General features: G+C 44.0%; 1 long non-coding RNA gene across 1 annotated transcript in view; it reads right to left on the bottom strand.

The window, feature by feature from the left end:
- Positions 1–13784: 13784 nt before the first annotated feature.
- LOC311126690 overlaps positions 13785–17523 on the bottom strand; it is an 8520-nt gene continuing 4781 nt past the window's right edge. Inside the window, exons 2-3 of the long non-coding RNA XR_014613060.1 lie at positions 15203–15249; positions 13785–14559 (exon numbers count right to left, since the gene is read on the bottom strand). This is a non-coding gene — a long non-coding RNA (uncharacterized lncRNA). The remainder of the gene's footprint in view (positions 14560–15202; positions 15250–17523) is intronic.

Here is a 17523-nt window from a genome sequence, read left to right as displayed (position 1 = left end):
ACAGTACACTCTTAGAAAAAAGAGTTCCAAAAGGGTCCTCCGGCTGTCCCTATAGGAGAACGCTTTTGGGTTCCAGGTAGAACCCTTCTGGTTTCCATGTAGGACCCTCTGTGGAAAGGGTTCTACCTAGTACCAAAAAGGGTTCTACAAAGGGTTCTCATATGGGGACAGCCAAAGAACCCTTTTAGATTCTAGATACTGTAGGAGTGATCACCCATGCGGCACACAAATGGGCACAGAACGAATTCACATCCCGCATCTAATTTATATCGAAAACGTGTTAAGGAGAGTAGACCTGTTATAACACTCTGTCCACCAAAATATTCATCAACTATAGGAATACACATAACAATATCATCAACTATAGGAATAAACATAACAATATCATCAACTATATTAATACACATAACAATGTCATCAACTATATTAATACACATAAAAATATCATCAACTATATGAATACACATAACAATATCATTACATTTTAGCAGACGCTCTTATCCAGAGCGACTTACATTATTTTTTTTTCCATACCCCCGTGGGAATCGAACTCACAACCCGGGCGTTGCAAACGCCATGCTCTACCAACTGAGCTACATCCCTGCCGGCCATTCCCTCCCCTACCCTAGGCCAATTGGGCGCCGCCCCATGGGTCTCCCAGTCACGGCCAGCTACAACAGAGCCTGGATTCGAACCAGGATCTCTAGTGGCACAGCTAGCACTGCAATGCAGTGCCTTAGACCACTGCGCCACTCAGGAGGACATGGGCGATCATCAACTATATGAATACACATAACAATATCATCAACTATATTATTACACATAACAATATCATCAACTATATGAATACACATAACAATATAATCAACTATATTAATACACTTAACAATATCATCAACTATATGAATACACATAACAATCGTCGTCTTACCTTTTATATCTCTCTCAACAGAAGCAGAGAATAATAATTTGGTCGTCCAAAGTTACTTTTGGTTGCTCAACTCATTTACATATCAGGTTCTACCTGTTCTCCACTCCCTCTCTCCTTATAGCTCTTACAATGTGCCTTGGCATACATTCTACAACTTTCCAGAATCTCCCAACGTGTTCAATAGGGTTGGGACCTGGTTACTGAGACGGCCATGGCATATTGTGAAACATCAGCAAGTTGAGCAGTCTTCGTCACTGAAGTTCCTGCAAAACATGCCCCAACACTCAGCAATCGTTCAGCGCTTCCCGAGCAGGGTCGCAGTTTCTCCTAATTGCAGCTCTTCTCTCCCCAAGGTTGAAGCTCCTCTTTCCCCAGGGGTAGCAGCTCCTTTCTCCCCAAGGTTGAAGCTCCTCTCTCCCCAGGGGTTGCAGCTCCTCTTTCCCCAGGGGTAGCAGCTCCACTCTCCCCAGGGGTAGCAGCTCCTCTCTCCCCAGGGGTAGCAATTCCTCTCTCCCCAGGGGTAGCAGCTCCTCTCTCCCAGGGGTAGCAGCTCCTCTCTCCCCATGGGGTAGCAGCTCCTCTCTCCCCAGGGGTAGCAATTCCTCTCTCCCCAGGGGTAGCAACTCCTCTCTCTCCAGGGGTAGAACTTCCTCTCTCCCCATGGGGTAGCAGCTCCTCTCTCCCCAGTGGTAGCAACTCCTCTCTCCCCAGGGGTAGCAGCTCCTCTCTCCCCATGGGGTAGCAACTCCTCTCTCCCCAGGGGTAGCAACTCCTCTCTCTCCAGGGGTAGAAGTTCCTCTCTCCCCAGGGGTAGCAATTCCTCTCTCTCCAGGGGTGGCAACTCCTCTCTCTCCAGGGGTAGACGTTCCTCTCTCCCCAGGGGTAGCAACACCTCTCTCTCCAGGGTTAGAAGTTCCTCTCTACCAGAGGTAGCAATAGTGGTAGTCGGTGGTGGCGGTTGTGGCTGTGACTGGATTGAGGCCTGTCCAGGGGCTTTTCTAGGATTTGAAGACAAAGCCAGTACGGGAACACTCTCTACTCTGGAACATTCTCTACCATGGATCACTTTCTACTCAGGAACACTCTCTACTCTGGAACACTCTCTACTCTGGAACACTCTCTACTCTGGAACACTCTCTACTCTGGAACACACTCTACTCTGGAACACTCTCTACTCTGGAACAATCTCTACTCTGGAACAATCTCTACTCTGGAACTCTCTCTACTCTGGAACACTCTCTACTCTGGAGCACTCTCTACTCTGGAACACTCTCTACTCAGGAACACTCTCTACTCTGGAATACTCTCTACTCAGGAACACTCTCTACTCTGAAACACTCTCTACTCTGGAACACTCTCTACTCTGGAACACTGTCTACTCTGGAACACTCTCTAATCTGGAACACTCTCTACTCTGGAACATTCTCTACTCTGGAACACTCTCTACTCTGGAACACTCTCTACTCTGGAACACTGTCTACTCTGGAACACTCTCTACTCTGGAACACTCTCTACTCTGGAACACTCTCTACTCTTGAGCACATTCATCTACAGTGTATTGCCGAAAACCACTCAACAACTTCAAACATAGACTCTGACCTGTCCAATGAGCCAAACTGATTAAAGAATCCCATAGTTCACAAACACTCTCTCTCACACACACACATGTACACACACACACACACACACACACACACACAACAACAAAAATCACATCAAACACTTATTATCAAACAGTATTGTGCTTTTAGAACTCACATCACTGTGATTGATCCATTTGAAGAAAGAAGTTCAACAGGTTGAAAAACATGGTCGTTGTGGATGTTGTATATTAGAGTTTATGTATATACATACATTTACATTTTAGTCATTTAGCAGATGCTCTTATCCAGAGCAACTTACAGTTAATGAGTGCATACATTTTCATACTGGCCCCCCGTGGGAAACGAACCCACAACCCTGGCGTTGCAAACGCCATGCTCTACAAACTGAGCTACAGGGGACTACATATGAGCCCAAGCCCGAAAAAAACTCGGAATAAAATAATGATTTTGCCATTATACAATACATAGCCTACCGCATATTACGCACGGCAGAAAAACATTAAAAACAGAAAAAATATTTAAGATGTCTTCGGTACATAATTGGTCTAGTCTAGACTCCACAATTAAACATATTCTAGTAATGGCCTTTGAGTGATGACTGTATTATTATACATACTGGATGGACTGGTTACCTTATGTTAAGCTCCACACTTCCTATCCATGAGTCTGGGAGAGAACATATAGGCCTAGGCGATGCTGTTGGTTCATTGATTGTGCAGGGCAGCTTACAGAGTTAGCCTTCTGGTTTACATAATTTGTTTTTAAAATAGTCTAGTAATAGGAAGAAAACAAATATGTTCATAATTAATGGACAGACATATTACCTTTAGCTACAGAATATCTCACCATTGTGCGTTTAAATCTCCTCCCCTCTATCCTTCATTCATTTTTCGAGTGTGCAGAGAGAAGGGCTGTCAACAGTTTAGTGAAATATGTTACCTTGTGAAAACATGTTACTATTGATGATCCAAAACAGATTCCACCTGGTTTCCCAAATGAAGCACTGGGTAGCTGCAGGAACAGGGTTGGAGAGCTCATGGCATACAGAGTTTGGCGGAATATCACCTGTCGCGCAGCGAGAGGCTGCATGTGTAACAGTGTTGCTTCCGTCCCTCTCCTCGCCCCTACCTGGGGCCTGTTGCACAAAAGTAGAATTAAGACATCCGGGATAAATGACTCAGCTGAGCTCAATGAAGCCAAAACATGTGCGTCCAGGCTTAATTGGTTGCACAAAGACCAAGCCAGGATGAGCAGACACGGATTCATTAAGCCAGGTGAAACCAATCCTGGATAGGTGCGCGCTCACGGCTCACTCAAATAGACCCCGCCACAGATCACAGATTAACTGATTTACCATGGCAACTAGAGCCGCGTACTTTTCCCCGTCGGAAGCACAAATCCTCATGGAGGCATACGAGGAGGTAAAAGATATAATTAAGAAGAAAGGCAACACCGCCACAGTGATAAAGCAAAGAGAAAAAGCGTGGCAAAGTATTGCAGACCGCCTGAATGCGTAAGTAGTGCACAATTACACACTCACCGCTCCGCTGAAACATCACAATTACAATTCAAATATTTAATTCACATCTCCAAAAATGCAGTTGTACTGTAATTATGAAACGGTTAAATTTTTAATTGAAATGCACTGCAGATATGAGTGAAATTGTGTAAAGTAACTCCATCACACTGTATAAAGCTATGATAAATTTTTTGATATTTTTACTGAAAACAAGACAAAAATACCAAGTAATTTTTTGCAGTGTGACTCCATTAAATGTGTGTGTGTGTGTGTGTGTGTGTGTGTAGATTAAACATGAACGGGCCAAAACGGACATGGCAGCAGGTCAAAATCAAATACAAGAACATTCTGCAGAATGGTATGGTCCCTGACTAATATTTAACAAAGCACAAGCATATATTGTACCCAGAAGGTGCCTGCTCACACATTGTCTGTACTGTTTTAGCAGTGAAAAAGAATACCCACAGACAAGGCACGGGTGGTGGGTCACCAAAGGCTGACCTTACCCCAGCAGAGGACATGGCCTTGGAGCTAAATAAAGGCAGGCCCGTCTTAGAGGGGATCCCTGGGGGGAAAGAGACGAGCATAGGTTCCTCCCAAGATGCCACCCGCTTCATTCAAGGTATGTCCTTCCATCTCTACATGGGATACAACCACATTCATATTGAATCAATTTGGACTGTCTGACTTTGGTTTACCTATTGCCTTGCAGTGTCTGGCAGCACTGTGTTCCTGTTAGAGCCACCAGCACAAGCACCAGACGATGCTGATCCAGTGAGTACTCCATCAAAGGCATACTGTAGGCCTGGCATGTCTTGTCTACTAGCTTCAATATGAATCCGATTAAATGTGATAGGGTGAAGGCCCCAGTGCAGCAGCAACAGCACATGATGGAGACGATGATGAGGAGGAGACCATCTCTCTGGATTCCAGAAGGCATGAGGTATCATGTTAAGACTGTGAAAGTACTATTTACTCTACAATGGTGAGGAGTCCTCATCAAAATCAAAAAATCTAATTTCTTTTACAGGACCCAGATGCTATACAGTGGGAAAACCAGCCTGGCAACATAGTGCGTATTAATAAAAGGACACCACATCCTGCCAAATTCCAGCTGCGCTAATTGTATTGTGTTCACAGAGCTCACAAGCTATCAGAAAGTTGTATGGCAACCACCTCCGGCGCCAAATAGAACTGGCAGACATAGACATTCAGTACAAGAAGAAAAAGATGGAAAATCTTGCACTGGAGTCCGAAATAAAAAAGAGGACAATTAGGAAACTGGACCTTGAAATAAAAAAACTTGAGAGGGAGGTGAGATATGCCTTCAATGTACACTGTATGCTAACTGTAACACAAATGTATTAATCATTATTTTTCTTTCCTCCCCCAGCTCCAAGAAGATGACACAGCTCAAAATAAAAATTAGGTATATTCTCGTAAAGTCAAGTGAGCCATGACATATGAGCTCTTATTGTGAGCACACAGGACGGTGGCATCTTTCTAAGGTTTTTTTTATTTTCCCAGCAATCAGTACAACCAAGTCATCGTTATAAGGCATCGCCCTCTTTTGCCCACCCCCCCAGCACCAGGTGTGGCCACTAGCCTATATGAAGGCCCAAAATTGTGTGTTCCTTTCTGCTCTGACAATGGCATGCCCATTCGTGCGAGATGTGGTGGATGAAGAAGCACTTGTGCTGAGGAGAGCCTTCAGGCGAGAAAGGGTCTTCAGGGACCGGTTGGACCCACTGGCCTTCCCTGATGACCATCTATATGAAAGATACAGGTTTTCTGCAGATGGCATCAGGTATCTATGCAGACTACTGGGTCCCAGGATTAAGCACCGCACTGCACGGAGCCATGCACTGAGTGTGGAGCAAATGGTTTGTGTGGCCTTGCGCTTTTTTGCTAGTGGAGCCTTCCTGTACTCAGTGGGGGATGCAGAACAGCTGAACAAGGCCACAATTTGCCGCACAATAAGGAGTGTGTGTCTGGCTATCAAAGCATTAGCAGATGTCTTCATCTCCTTCCCTGGCCACAGAAGACTCTGTGACATCAAAGAGGAGTTCTATAGGATTGCAGGTAAGAGGATCTACAAATTACAGGACAACTGTTAACACATAGTAGGATACTCATTACTTTGTGTGACAGGTTTCCCCAATGTCATTGGTGCAGTGGACTGCACACACATAAGGATAAAAGCCCCCTCAGGTGCCCATGAGGCCGATTTTGTGAATAGGAAATCCTTTCACAGCATTAATGTTCAGGTGAACATAACTTTTTGATATTGTCCATTGACGAACACTCTGCATTGCCAGTGATGTGCATTGATTGGTGTAATATTCCTCATCTTATGATTTCAGATGGTCTGCAATGCTGACTGTGTGATCAGCAATGTTGTGGCAAAATGGCCTGGCTCAGTCCATGACTCCAGAATCTTTCGGGCCTCTGAAATCTATCAGTGCCTATCACAAGGTAAGCCACACAACCCCTATTTATAACCATCATGGCTGTGTCAAGAATATCACTGTGTTTATGAGGTAGTAATGATGAGATTTTGTGTTGACAGGTGAATTCTCTGGTGTGTTGCTGGGAGACAGGGGGTATGGCTGCCAGCCTTTTCTCCTGACACCTTTCACAGACCCCCAGGAAGCACAGCAGGCCTACAACCATGCCCATGCCAGGACCAGGGCCAGAGTTGAAATGACCTTTGGCCTCCTGAAGGCACGCTTTCACTGCCTTCACAAATTAAGGGTCAGCCCTGTTAGGGCATGTGATATTACTGTGGCTTGTGCTGTCCTCCACAATGTGGCCTGCCTGAGGAAGGAGAGGGCCCCCAGAGTGCCACCAGCCATGGACTGGGACAATCCGGCAATCTTCCCTGATGACGACAGTGGTCGGCTGCTGAGGGACCAATATGTGTTGAATTATTTTAGTTAGTATGTGTGCTTTCAATTTTGGTTAAATATGTCCTGCGGTGGCAGAGGAATTTGGGTTTTTTTGGGTTCGTTTTTTTACGAATTTGGCCTCTTATGATGTTTGTGCGGTATACTGTGTGTAATACAAGGCTGCAGGGAGGCTACTGCATCCATTCATTTGTCTGTTCAGTTGATGGGTATGGATTTGTCCTGCATTTATTTTAGTGTGCAGACATGCAGGGTGTGTTATATACAGACCTTTGAATGTGTATGTATCATTTTGTATAATATGCTTGGATTCTGTGCTTTCCATCTTGTAGAGTCACTGTGACTTCAGTTTCGAAAGGAGCTGATGGTTTACCTGCTTTGTTTTGTCCTTATTCAATAAAGGAACATAATGTTACACATTGTGTTTTTATATTCATATGGAATGTGTATTTGTTTATATGACAGAGTACTAGGGCCACACTGAAGAAAAAGGATAAAGTCATAAATTTATGAGGCTGGTTCTTTCTGCAGAAAAGCTACATATTGTTTTTACAGTTTTGATACTTATGACAATGTGATACTTAATATTCTGGCACATCAGCATGTCTTTGTTTATGAAACCATACTGAAGTACAATTTCACGAAATGCCCCACATCTGTCATTTTAACAACTGTCCTCCTTTAAAACAACTGGTTACAATATTATGACTTGTGTTTTTTTCCCCTCTGTGGCCCTAATATTCTATCATTTTATATATAGCCTTATAGTCTATGGGAAACTGTAAATTATCTAATGATAGCAACATCATCTAAAAATCATTTTTTATCCAAAATCATTGAAATTAATGATCACAAACGTTTAAATAATGACAGTGGGTCTAGTTATATGTGATAACAATGTATAGTGAGCAGTGAAATAACTATTGGTTTCCATTTGTGGTGACTGCTGACTGACATTAGGGATGAGATTAAATAGATCCTGGAATTTAGCCTGGTCTGGAGCAGGCTAGCTCCACAGAATAAATCTCCATGGTAATTTATACCATAACATATCCTCCTGCCCCCTATCCATCTTTAGTGCAACCGGATTACGGATCAATTGAGCCAGGATCACCAAGATATCCTGGCTTAATCCCTTATCCTAGTTTTGTGCAACAGGCCCCTGGGCTTGAACCAGGGACCATCTGCACACATCATCAACAGTCACCCTCGAAGCACCGTTACCCTTCCCTCCACAAAAGCCACGGCCCTTGCAGAGCAAGGAAAAACAACTACTTCAAGGTCTCAGAGCGAGTGACGTCACCGATTGAAACGCTACTAGTGCGCACCGCTAACTAGCTATCACACCGGTTACACATGCTCCTCAAACAGTGGTGGATTTTTGGAGTGAAATAACCAGAGTATACACAGCATATGATTGAAAAACTAAAAACGAACAGGCTGGAAAGCAGCCTCCATTCACTAGTCGAGCTGTTCCCCTGACCCTGTTCATGCCCATTTGATAATCGGACATTGTAAATTGAAACCAATTGTAAAATATTAAGGCCAGGCACCACAGGCAAAAAAAAATGATTTTGCTTCCATCTGTCAATGTTCAGATTTTGGGATATTTTGGAACTATAACTTCCATACTTTCATAAAATGTACAATTACATCAGCAATAATGTATATAAATACTTGATTTGTATCATTTTATCCCAACTCCATCAACTACACCTAGCATAAATGTCGTTTTTGTTAGCATGTTTCATGTAGAACTTTAACCGCTATTTTTCTAACTCTCCATGTTGAATCATATACAGTGGTGAAAAAAAGTATTTAGTCAGCCACCAATTGTGCAAGTTCTCCCACTTAAAAAGATGAGAGAGGCCTGTAATTTTCATCATAGGTACACGTCAACTATGACAGATAAAATGAGGAAAAAAAATCCAGAAAATCACATTGTAGGATTTTTAATGAATTTATTTGCAAATTATGGTGGAAAATAAGTATTTGGTCAATAACAAAAGTTTCTCAATACTTTGTTATATACCCTTTGTTGGCAATGACACAGGTCAAACGTTTTCTGTAAGTCTTCACCAGGTTTTCACACACTGTTGCTGGTATTTTGGCCCATTCCTCCATGCAGATCTCCTCTAGAGCAGTGATGTTTTGGGGCTGTCGCTGGGCAACACGGACTTTCAACTCTCTCCAAAGATTTTCTATGGGGTTGAGATCTGGAGACTGGCTAGGCCACTCCAGGACCTTAAAATGCTTCTTACGAAGCCACTCCTTCGTTGCCCGGGCGGTGTGTTTGGGATCATTGTCATGCTGAAAGACCCAGCCACGTTTCATCTTCAATGCCCTTGCTGATGGAAGGAGGTTTTCACTCAAAATCTCACGATACATGGCCCCATTCATTCTTTCCTTTACACGGATCAGTCGTCCTGGTCCCTTTGCAGAAAAACAGCCCCAAAGCATGATGTTTACACCCCCATGCTTCACAGTAGGTATGGTGTTCTTTGGATGCAACTCAGCATTCTTTGTCCTCCAAACACGACGAGTTGAGTTTTTACCAAAAAGTTATATTTTGGTTTCATCTGACCATATGACATTCTCCCAATCCTCTTCTGGATCATCCAAATGCACTCTAGCAAACTTCAGACGGGCCTGGACATGTACTGGCTTAAGCAGGGGGACACGTCTGGCACTGCAGGATTTGAGTCTCTGGCGGTGTAGTGTGTTACTGATGGTAGGCTTTGTTACTTTGGTCCCAGCTCTCTGCAGGTCATTCACTAGGTCCCGCCGTGTGGTTCTGGGATTTTTGCTCACCGTTCTTGTGATCATTTTGACCCCACGGGGTGAGATCTTGCGTGGAGCCCCAGATCAAGGGAGATTATCAGTGGTCTTGTATGTCTTCCATTTCCTAATAATTGCTCCCACAGTTGATTTCTTCAAACCAAGCTGCTTAGCTATTGCAGATTCAGTCTTCCCAGCCTGGTGCAGGTCTACAATTTTGTTTCTGGTGTCCTTTGACAGCTCTTTGGTCTTGGCCATAGTGGAGTTTGGAGTGTGACTGTTTGAGGTTGTGGACAGGTGTCTTTTATACTGATAACAAGTTCAAACAGGTGCCATTAATAGAGGTAACGAGTGGAGGACAGAGGAGCCTCTTAAAGAAGAAGTTACAGGTCTGTGAGAGCCAGAAATCTTGCTTGTTTGTAGGTGACCAAATACTTATTTTCCACCATAATTTGCAAATAAATTCATAAAAAATCCTACAATGTGATTTTCTGGATTTCTTTTCCTAAATTTGTCTGTCATAGTTGACGTGTACCTATGATGAAAAATACAGGCCTCTCTCATCTTTTTAAGTGGGAGAACATGCACAATTGGTGGCTGACTAAATACTTTTTTTCCCCACTGTATAATTCAACAGCTTGTTTTCCGGAGCAGATCGTTACTAGTCCATACATGGCTATATCCTTTGTGACGTTGTACTGAAAGAGGAGGCATTTACTGACATCCGATTGGTTACTGACATTTAATGGCACTTTCCGGCAACCTGATTGGTTAAAAGGCCTCACGTGCCGCACAGCGCTTCCTCGTTTGAAAATATCTCCCTCGAGGAATCCACGTAAAGAGAGACAAAATGAGAAAATCTCGAAGAATATACCTACAGTATGTGAATAAAAAATAGGCGATCTCAGTTAGCCAATGCGAGAAAAGCAGTGAATGAAAGAAAACATGAGCCTGATCAGCCGATCCAGGCAGTGGCAGTACAGGGAGAGGAGGAAAAGGAGGAAGCCGGCAGCAGCGCGTCGAGACGCACATTAGTTGAGATGAAGATGACAGCTAGCAGCGATCAACCAGACAGCAGACAGACAGACAGCCAACAGTGGCTTTTATTCCACATGTCACAAAGAAACCAACTTGTACATGATTTGATTTGCCCTAAGTGTCTAAACACTGGACTGAAAATCACCATAGACCCCACCAACCAGGGATTCTGTAATTCTGTCATGATAGAATGTGCACACTGTGAAGATGACCGTGATGCATTTAGGAGGAGTGTTTACACTTCCTCCAGGCTGCAGGAGTGCTCCAGGGGAGATGTGGCATTTGATATAAATGTGAGGATGGTTCTTCTAGCACACGAACTTGGACTTGGTTATGCAGCTCTAAAGAAAATAAACAAAGTCCTAGGGATTCCTTCCTTGAGTCTCAGCTCATATCAGAGACATGGCAGGAGAGTGACAGGTCAATAAAAAGGGAGAGTAGCCCATTATTGTCAGGTGACTTGCTGTGTATGAATAATATTTAGTAGACAACTGTGATTACTGAGAAATTAGCTTTACATAAAGGAAATGCATGCTGATATGCTAATATGTACATAGGGTAACATGCTGATATTTAGTCCTGCAGTTATGACTGTAATGTCGACAGACATCATAATAAGTACTTTTTCCTCCCACTTTAGTAGCAGAGATTCAGAGAGGGCAACAGCCAATGGGGAGTGCTGCAAAGCTAATTAGAATATGCAGATATAGACCCAGACATGGCAGAGTTGCTGAAGGAGGATGAGGATGACATCATAGACATTCATGGATCCTTTGATGGTGTTCCTAATACACGACAATGGCTCTTGGCACAAGAGAGGATTCACTTCCAACTATGGGATAGGTGTGTACATTGGTGCTGGTACCAGCCAGCCCTAGAAATTGGTGAAGATCCACCCAGTCACAAAAAACATGGAGGCCATACATTCTTTAATTGAGAGGATGCACAGAAAATGGTACTTGTATATCATAGGATGTCAAATGATAACGTCCTCAAAGGAATGTAGCACGGAGGAACCCAGAATGCAAATGAATGTCTGAACTCTAATATGGTTGCGATGCCCCAAAACTGTCTTCTTGGGCAAATGCCGCATTGCCAGTATGGCAGTAGCCACGTTCAATGAGGGAGCCACAGCTATATCAAATGTGATGGACAAATTGTGTATTGACAGCACTTTGGTGACACTGGAAGCAATCAGAGAGGAGTTGTGAGAGCTGATGCTGCTTCAATGGAGTGTGACAAGGGTAGGAGCAGGTCACATGACACAGTCAAGAAAGTAAAGCAGCACCAGCAACAACTCAAAGAGGGCCGTACATATGGGGCAGGCATAACTGATTACTGTTCTGCACATTTCAACAGCCATACACAAGCCATTGTACAAAGTGATATGAGAATTTGCCCTAAACTGCATATTTGCCCTACAGACCAGTATTCAAAGCATATGCTCTATTGCTTGAAACAAATGTATTAAACATGCTGATGTATTTGTAAAAGGTATATTTGATGTTTATTTGTCAGTTTAGAAGTGATATATGAAAAATAGATTAATGAATGTGACATAAATGGTCATATTTATGGAAAGTACATTTTAATTGCATTAGCCTATCTTTATCAGCCATGTTCTCTAAATGACATATTCCCCGTGTGACAATTCATTTTTCTCAGTCTTCAGAGGACGTACATTAACATTATTCCACACACAGGTTCTTAGGTCTTATAGTCAGACTTTTACCGTGGCTTTTTTTGATATCTTGTGTCGTTTTTATTGTAAGTGTCATTTTATCTGTAAATATATGCAAAATATGCATCCGTCATACATGTGAATAGTGTTTTTTAAATAATTCCATGAAAGAAGAAGAAGAACAACAACAACAGGATTTATGGCCGATTTAACATGAAATCGTCAACCCTGTTATGGTCAACCATGTTACTTTATTTGGCACTTCATAGACACTATATATACAAAAAAATATATTTGACCTCTTGAGATGGGAAAACATGTTTATTAAGTTGAACATGTACTCTTCATGACAGAAAAGCATTGCATGCATATCATCACATTTGCATAGTGGCATAGAGCAGTAGAGTAGAGTCACTTACAGAAGTTGCACACGTGGGGAAAAGAACGTGTGGCCTAGGGTCCTGGAAATGTTTGGCCTTTTAGAAACGCATTTCATGCAACTCCACGTAATTTTACTTGACTGGAGACACTGGCATAATCTTTATTAATGCCGTGTTCAAAACAACTGGAAACTCGGAGCTGGGAAATCTCAGACTTCCGACTTTAATGAGTTCAAGACAACTGGGAAATGGGGAAAAAACGAGCTCCGACTGGAAACATTTGTTTGTTGGAAACCATGTTTATTAAGTCCAGTGTGTGTGTGTGTCCAGTGTGTGTGTGGATTTGTGTTTTTTACATATACATTTGAGTCATTTAACAGACGCTCTTATCCAGAGCGACTTACAGTTAGTGAGTGCTTACATTTTTCATACTACACCATTTAAATAAACATTTATACATAGGCTTAGCGCCCAAACACTTACTGTGTGTTTGTGTGTGTGTGTGTGTGTGTTTGTGGGTCCAGTGTGTGTGTGTGTGTCCAGTGTGTTTGTGTGTGTCCATTGTGTGTGTCCAGTGTGTGTGTCCATTGTGTGTGTCCAGTATGTGTGTCCAGTGTGTGTGTGTGTGTGTCCAGTGTGTGTGTGTCCAGATTGTGTGTGTGTGTGTGTGTGTGTGTGTGTTTGTCCAGTGTGTGTGTCCAGTTTGTGTGTGTCCAGTGTGTGTGTGTGTGTGTGTGTGTGTGTGTGTGTGTGTGTGTCCAGTGTGTCCAGTGTGTGTGTGTGTGTCCAGTTCGTGTGTGTCCACTGTTTGAATGTGTGTGTGTGTCCAGTTTGTGTGTGTGTGTGTGTGTCCAGTGTGTGTGTGTGTGTGTGTGTGTTCAGTGTGTGTGTGTGTGTCCAGTGTGTGTGTGTGTGTGTGTGTGTGTGTGTGTGTGTGTGTCCAGTTTGTGTGTGTCCAGTGTGTGTGTGTCCACTGTGTGTGTGTGTGTGTCCAGTGTGTGTGTGTCCAGTGTGTATGTGTGTGTGTGTCCAGTGTATGTGTGTGTGTGTATGTCCAGTGTGTGTGTGTCCAGTGTGTGTGTGTTCAGTGTGTGTGTGTCCAGTGTGTATGTGTGTGTGTCCAGTGTATGTGTGTGTGTGTGTGTCCAGTGTGTGTGTGTGTGTGTGTGTCCAGTGTTACCATGGTTATTATTTACAGGGATACTGAGGAGTCAACATCATGATGAACCCTAAACCCTGGATAGAGGGGCTCAGTGAATGTGGTGTAGAATGTGTACAGGTGGGTCAGTGTGTCAGAGGAGACTCTGTAGAAAGACAGAGTGCCGGCTGGCCAGTCCAGATACACTCCTACTCTGTGGGAGCTGGAGGAGGGGACGTCTATGGTAGTGGGGTTATTATTGTGCCAGGCAAAGTAACTGTTGTCAGAGCAGTTCAGACACCAGGACTTGTCATTCCATCCAATCAGACAGTCATCACCCTCTCCTCTCCTGCTGATTCCTTTATATGTAACTCCTATTACAGCCCAACTCCCACTCCACTCTACCTCCCAGTAACAGCGCCCAGTCAGACCCTCTCTACACAGCACCTGTTCATGGTAATCAAATCTCTCTGTGTGATCAGGATACGGCTGCTTCTCTCTCCTCCATGTCACCTTTCTGTTCTCCTCAGACAGAGAGAGGAGTCTGTTTACTGTGTTTAGGTCCAGTGTGAGATCACAGACATCTGATGGATGAAACCAGACACAATATTAGAAATCATCATCATTCACATTAGAACGTTAACTCACTTTTCACTAATTCATTTAATGGAGATGTTTCTAGGTATCAAAAGGAGAAGTTAAGGTAAATTGAGACTTGTTGAATGATCATATGTTATACTGTATGGTAATATAAAACAACCTTATTCCCATTAATTACACACACACACACACACACACATCCTGAACACACACACACACACAAACACACACATTCTGAACACACACACACACACACACACACACATATCCTGAACACAAACACACACACCTGTATGCATGCAATCATGAAAAATACACACACACACACACACACACACACACACACACACACACATCCTGAACACACACACACACACACTGGACACACACACACACTGGACACACACACACATTTCTAACGTAACACGAACACGCCACACACATACACAGACACACACATTGTCAAAGCAACTCTTTTTAAACTTTGGTGTCCCTGATTTGTGCTTCTGTAGAACTACAGCTTCTATTTAATATGACCAAGTATGTAATGATGGTGGTCTTTGACTTTGACTTCACTTGAATTAAGACTTATTCTTAGTCATATTCTTCACAGCAGTCAACACTCACATTTTCGAAGTCCAGGTTTCATTGTGTTCTCTCCACCATGTTCCACACTGTAGCGGTAAGCAGAAGAACAGACAGTCATTGAGGGATACACGTGAACTCACACACACACACACACACACACACACACACACACACATACACACACACACACACACACACACACACACACACACACACACACACAAACACACGGTCAGCATATAACTTTGTCCAAGCGATGGTAAGAATGTTTGTCTGTGTGTGTGTCCAGTGTGTGTGTGTCTAGTGTGTGTGACTTGTGTGTGTGTGTGTCCAGTGTGTGTGTGTGTGTCCAGTGTGTGTGTCCAGTGTGTCCTGTGTGTGTGTGTGTGTCCAGTGTGTGTGTGTCCAGTGTGTGTATGTGTGTGTGTCCATTTTGTGTTTTTGTGGGTCCAGTGTGTGTGTGTGTGTGTGTGCGTTTGTGTCCAGTGTGTGTATGTCCAGTGTGTGTGTGTGTGTTCAGTGTGTGTGTGTGTGTCCAGTTTGTGTGTGTGTGTCTGTGTGTGTGTGTGTGTGTCCAGTGTGTGTCCAGTCTGTGTGTCCTGTGTGTGTGTGTCCAGTGTGTGTGTGTGTGTCCAGTGTGTGTGTGTGTCCAGTGTGCGTGTCCTGTGTGTGTGTCCTGTGTGTGTGTGTCCAGTGTGTGTGTGTGTCCAGTTTGTGTGTGTGTCTCCTGTGTGTGTGTGTCCTGTTTGTGTGTGTGTCTCCTGTTTGTTTGTGTGTATGTTTGTGTGTCCAGTGTGTGTGTGTGTGTTTCCTGTTTGTGTGTGTGTGTGTGTGTGTGTGTGTCCAGTGTGTGTGTGAGTGTGTGTGTGTCCAACGTGTGTGTGTCTCCTGTTTGTGTGTGTGTCCTGTGTTTGTTTGTGTGTCCTGTGTGTGTTTGTCCTGTGTTTGTGTTTCCAGTGTGTGTGTGTGTGTGTCCAGTGTGTGTCTCCTCTTTGAGTGTTTGTGTGTGTGTGTGTGTGTGTATCCAGTGTGTGTGTGTGTCTCCTGTGTGTGTGTGTCATTTTTGTGTGTGTGTGTGTGTGTGTGTGTCTCCTGTGTGTGTGTGTGTCCTGTTTGTGTGTGTGTGTGTCCAGTGTGTGTGAGTGTGTGTGTGTCGAATGTGTGTGTGTGTTTCCAGTTTGTGTGTGTCCAATGTGTGTGTGTGAGTGTGCGTGTGTGGGTGCAGTGTGTGTGTGTGTGTGTGTGTGTGTGTGTGTGTGTATGGGTCCTGAGTGTGTGTGTCCTGTTTGTGTGTGTGTGTGTGTGTGTGTTTGTGTGTGTGTGTGTGAGTGGTTGTCCAGTGTGTGTCCAATGTGTGTGTGTGTGTGTATGTGTGCAGTGTGTGTGTGTGTCCAGTGTGTGTGTGTCCTGTGTGTGTGTGTGCCCAGTGTGTGTCCAGTGTGTGTGTGTGTGTGTGTGTGTGTGTGTGTGTGTTGGTCCAGTGTGTGTGTGTGTGTGTGTGTGTGTGTGTGTGTGTGTGTGTGTCCTTTGTGTGTGTCCAGTGTGTGTGAGTGTGTCCAGTGTGTGTGTTTGTGGGTCCAGTGTGTGTGTGTGTGTGTGTGCGTTTGTGTCCAGTGTGTGTGTGTCCAGTGTGTGTGTGTGTGTGTGTGTGGGTCCAGCGTGTGTGTGTGTCATGTGTGTGTGTGTGTCGAATGTGTGTGTGTCCAGTGTGTGTGTGTGTGTCCTGTGTGTGTGTGTGTGTGTCGAGTGTGTGTGTGTCCAGTGTATGTGTGTGTGTCTCCAGTGTGTGTGTGTGTGCATTGTGTGTTGGTGTGTGTTTGCGTTTGTGTCCAGTGTGTGTGTGTCCAGTCTGTTGTTGTGTGTCCAGTGTGTGTGTGTGTGTGTGTCCAGTGTATATGTGCAGTGTGTGTTCGTGTTTGTGTGCGTTTGTGTCCAGTGTGTGTGTGTCCAGTGTGTGTGTGTGTGTGTGTCTAGTGTGTGTGTGTGTGTGTGTCCAGTGTGTGTGTGTCCAGTGTGTGTATGTGTGGGTCCAGCATGTGTGTGTGTCCTGTGTGTGTGTGTGTCGAATGTGTGTGTGTCCAGTGTGTGTGTGTGTCTCCTGTGTGTGTGTGTCCTTTTTGTGTGTGTGTGTGTGTGTGTGTGTCTCCTGTGTGTGTGTGTGTCCTGTTTGTGTGTGTGTGTGTCCAGTGTGTGTGAGTGTGTGTGTGTCCAATGTGTGTGTGTGTCTCCTGTTTGTGTGAATGTCCTGTGTGTGTTTGTGTCTCCAGTTTGTGTGTGTCCAATGTGTGTGTGTGAGTGTGCGTGTGTGGGTGCAGTGTGTGTGTGTGTGTGTGTGTGTGTGTGTGTGTGTGTGTATGGGT

The sequence above is a fragment of the Coregonus lavaretus genome (assembly GCF_964263955.1).
Source record: "Coregonus lavaretus genome assembly, contig: HAP1_SCAFFOLD_2768, whole genome shotgun sequence".
Lineage (NCBI taxonomy): Eukaryota > Metazoa > Chordata > Actinopteri > Salmoniformes > Salmonidae > Coregonus > Coregonus lavaretus.
Note: the sequence above shows the minus strand (reverse complement) of the source record. Positions and strands in the feature narration are given on the sequence as shown.